Source organism: Muntiacus reevesi, chromosome 17 (assembly GCF_963930625.1).
Source record: "Muntiacus reevesi chromosome 17, mMunRee1.1, whole genome shotgun sequence".
Taxonomy (NCBI): domain Eukaryota; kingdom Metazoa; phylum Chordata; class Mammalia; order Artiodactyla; family Cervidae; genus Muntiacus; species Muntiacus reevesi.
The window spans coordinates 46,624,061-46,629,022 of record NC_089265.1 but is presented as its reverse complement, the minus strand read 5'-3'; positions in this window follow the sequence as shown (position 1 = coordinate 46,629,022).

Sequence of the window (4,962 nt, the reverse complement as noted above, 5' to 3'; positions counted from 1 at the left end):
CTATACACAGTATAGAACAGCTGTGTTATCCCATGCTGTGGCTTGCCTTTATTCTGTATCAGTGGTGTTATTTACTGACCAGTATTTATCTTTGATGTTGTCTAAACATCAGTCCTCTTTGATCCGTGCTTTTTATGTCCTACTTAAGAAATATTTGAGTATTTCAACATCATAAATATATTCACCCTGATTTTCTCCCAAAACTTTATTGTTTTTGTCTTTGCATTTAGACATATACTTCTAGAAGTGTCTCAGTCTCTGATGACAGTTGGGATAAATTTCATTTTTTAAAATAGGTGTATGTGTTTGAACTAGCACTGATTATTGAAAATAATTTTTTTCTAACTGTATTGGATTGCCAAGTTTGTCACACACACAATTTACTGTATTTATAGATTGCTGTTTCTGGATTCTCTATTTTGTACTATTGTTTTGTATTTTTTTTTTTTGCTCTGATACTGCACTATTTTAATTAGTAAAGCTTTTTAATAGATCTTTATTTCAGTATGTAATTCCTTCAGCTTTATTCTTTTTCAAGATTACTATTCTTTGGAACATCTTGTCTATTTACACACCCCTTCACACACACACATGCACAAACAAGCAAACTCAGATGCTGGGATTTTTACTAAAATTTAGTTTACAAATCCATTTGCGTAAAATTGAAATTTTTACCAAGTTATGCCTTCCTACTAGGCACATGTTATGTCCCTCTCCATTATTTTGTGTCTTAATTAGTGATTTCTAAATCTCATTGTAGAGGTGTTTCAAATCTGTTAGACATATTCCTAGGTTTTTGATGATTATTGATGCTATTAAAATTGAATCATATTTTCAAACATAATTTTCTAGTTGTCTAATGCTTGCATCGAGATATAATTTATCTTTGTATATAGGTAGTTTATATAGAACCTTGAGAGTTGTGAAGGTGAGACCGTCAAACAACCCAGGTTGACCAGAGGCTGTGTATGTTTGCGTGTATGTATGAACCACGTGCATGTGTCAACCACCTGCACATCCCTGGCAGAAGGAGCCTGCAGTGCCCAGTGATGCCAGAGAGCCCATATGAAATGGAAAGCAGACTGAAAAATGACCTGAAAATGTATTAATACATGCTCCCTGCCCACTTCCCCCTCCCCAACATCTTTCAGCACGTAGTGGAAATCTTACTGGCTTGCAGTGTTTGAGCCCTATCTTTGGCTGAAATATAAGCTATGTAAACACAGACTTGACCTTTAAAGAGTCAGGCTTAAAATCAAAACAAGGAAAAAGAAAAAGAAAGCTAAACAGGCATCAGCAGCTGCACATTGTTCAGGAAACAGACTTCACAAATTGACTCCAGCTGTAATTAATACCTGTACAAAATGCGTGGGAGTGGCCTCTGAGGGCTCTGAAAAGTAATCATACCTGATAGACTGAAGAAGGGGCTTCCCTGATGGCTCAGAGGGTAAAAATCCTGCCTACAATGCAGAAGACCCAGGTTTGATCCCTGGTTTGGGAAGATCCCCTGGAAAGAGAATTCTTGCCTGGAGAATACCATGGATAGAAGAGCCACTCTAGTGGGCTACAGCCCATGGAGTCACAAAGTGTCAGACACACCCGAGAGACCAACACCCATACACAAACACACACACACACACACACACACACACACACACACACACAGCAACTGAAGAAGATCACAATACAAAGCATCACCACCTGATGGGAAGATTGCTACTGTTTGGCTCCAGTATTTCTGGCCAGTGAGGAAGTGAGCGCTGGGTAGCAGAAAAGGCTCCGGGAGAAACCTTCTAGTTCTGGCTCAGAGAGTAAAAGAACACGCATCATGCTCTGAGAGAGTGAGGCTCCTCCTCTCCTTTTCTTATATTTTCCTTCTACTACCTTGCGTCTCAGGCCATTCTACAGCAGCATTGGCAGGCAGCACGACAGGAGACCCGAGGCGCCCAAACTCTAAAACAGAAGCATCTTCGGCTCCCATTGCCGGATCTGTGTTCTGAGGATGGTGGGATCAGCCCCCATTGCTTTTTTTATAACTGATTTTTATTGGAGTATAGTGGATTTGCAATGTTGTTAGTTTCTCCTCTGTACAGCAAAGTGAATCAGCAGCCCCCATGGCTTTTATTCTTTCTTTCTCTCTCTTTTTCCACTGCTTGACTTACATTTTTATCCTTTTAGTGATGCCATTCATTACTATAATGTGGTCTAATTTTCCCACTTTTAGTAAAAGAACACACAAAACATATAGATATCATATGATTCTACTGTGCATAGTTCAAAATAGGCAAGTGTTTAGGGAAGCATTTTGGGGTGATAAAGCTATTTTACAAAGGATGGAACTAATTACCATCCAAATTAGGATAGAATTTATTGGAAAGGGACATTGTAGTGAGCTCAGTCAAAAGCAAAAGTGAGTGAGTGACTCCAGGGTCATGAAAAGTGAAAATGAAAGTCACTCAGTCGTGTCCGGCTCTTTGTGACCCCATGGATAATACAGTCCATGGACTGTGAAGTCCATGGACTTCTCCAGGTCAGAACACTGGAGTGGGTAGCCTTTTCCTTCTCCAGGGGATCTTCCCAACCCAGGGATCGAACCCAGTGTGCAGTGGAAACTTGACACTGAATGCAAACTACATAAGTAGAGAGAATAAAACTCCTTCCTCTCCTTTGTACATATTTGTATTAAAGTTTTTTATTCATATCAAGTAACTTTCCTTGGTTCTATGACACTCTTGGATTTTAAAATGCCAGCTTGCTTTAGTCTCTGTGTGCAACTATTGGCTTCATAAATATGGGCTCATTATTTCACATATACACTCAGGTTACAAGGCATTGTCAGTGAGACATTTCACTTTGAATTACTGTGCTTTAACTTAGCATATATGCATTACATTACTCTTAGCAGAACATTAAAAGACATCTGTAATAGCCATCACTTATCAAGTGCTTGCTATTAATTTTGTACACATCATCTCATGTCATGCTTAAAATAGTGAGGTTAATATTTCACAAGTTTAAAGAATTGAGATTCAGAGGAGTTGAATAGCTTGGCCAACATCAGATAGATAATTTGACATACTTGAATTTTAGATCTGTCTCCTTCACTCATTCATTCATCCATTCATTCATCCACTCAGTATATGTTATTGGCCCACTCTCATGCCTGTTGTTTGTAACACACTGGCAATGGGGGACAGTCAGAGTCCCCTTCCTCATGGAGTTGACTGCTATATAAAAACTAATGTATGAATAAATAAGCAACACTTAAATAAATGCATAATTACAAGTACCTTCTCTATGCTATAGTGAATGCAAATCTGTAGTAGAGATTGCTAATTGACTTTTACAAAGACTGACATGTCTAGACTAACCCTTGCATTATACAACATAACCCTTCATATTGGGAGTGGTACAGCATCTGTTGAGGTGGGACAAGCATATCTGAAAATTAGTTTCAGTGTGATTCCACCAGATTTCTACCTCACAGAATGAGGTATTAATTAGTACTCAGTAACATCAGTCAGAACTTCAGTCATCCACAGACATAACACTGGTCCTCAGTGTAATGAACAGGCTGGAAGGGGCTTCAGAAGCTGAGTTCTGAGAGGCTGTTCATGAAAAATTGATCTAATTGATTTTTCATGTTTATCTTCTAAGACAGTGGTTTCCAGCTTTTGGTGATAAGAGGACCCCTTTTAATTTTATGTGTATTCACACATAATAAAAAATGTATTTTTGATAATTTTTAATTGGAAAAGTCCAAGTCTAAAAGCTTTCACAGTATCAGAAACAATAGAATTATTTTATATGTTATTAATTAGTGAAGCATCTTAATGTATTTAAAAACAATAGTATGTGTGTTTGGCCTCCAAGTATTCTTTTATTAACTTTATTAGGGGACTGAGAGAAGTGTCCCCAAACTGTGGGTACAAAATGCCCTGGCTTCATTACTTGTTAGTTATGTGATCTGAGCGTGATTACTTAACCTCTATATGCCTCAGTATCTAAACAATGATAATATCAAGAACAAATATACTGAAATATATATCTCAAGAAAAATTTAAAGGCTTAATGATATGTGTTCGTGTGTGTGGTTGTGGGTGTGAGCATGCATACCGTACCTGCTGGAGACACCAGAGGCATGGGTTTGATCCCTGGGTGAGAAAAATCCCCTGGAGGAGGAAATGGCAACCCATTCCAGTATTCTTGCTTGGGGAATTCTATGGGCAGAGGAGCTTAGCAGGCTACAGTCCATGGGGCCACAAAGAGTCAGATACAACTGAGCGACTGAGCACATTTAGCCATTTAGCACTTAGTTAATATCAGTATAGTTAATGTAATAAAAGTGAAAGTGCTAGTTACTCAGTTGTGTCCAACTCTTTGTGACTCCATGGATTGTAGCCTACCAGTCTCCTCTGTCCATGGACTTCTCCAGACAAAAATACTCTAGTGGGTAGCAATTCCCTTCTCCAGGGGATCTTCCCAACCCAGGGACTGAGCCCAGGTCTCCTGCATTAGAGTCAAATTCTTTATCATCTGAGCCAGTAATAAAAAATATTAATATATTGTCATGTACACATTATGCTAATGTACACAATGAAAACAGTGAGAGACTTTATTTTCGGGGCTTTGAAAATCACTGCAGATGTTGACTGCAGCCATGAAATTAAAAGATGCTTGCTGTTTGGAAGAAAAGTTATGACCAACCTATACAACATATTAAAAAGCAGAGACATTACTTTGCTAACAAAGGTCCATCTAGTCAAACCTGTGGTTTTCCAGTAGTCATGTATGGATGTGAGAGTTGGACTATATAAGAAAGCTGAGCACTGAAGAATTGATGCTTTTGAACTCCGGTGTTGGAGAAGACGCTTGAGAGTCCCTTGGACAGCAAGGAAATCCAACCAAGGATCTCCTAAGGAAATCAGTTGTGAATATTCATTGGAAGGGTTGATGCTGAAA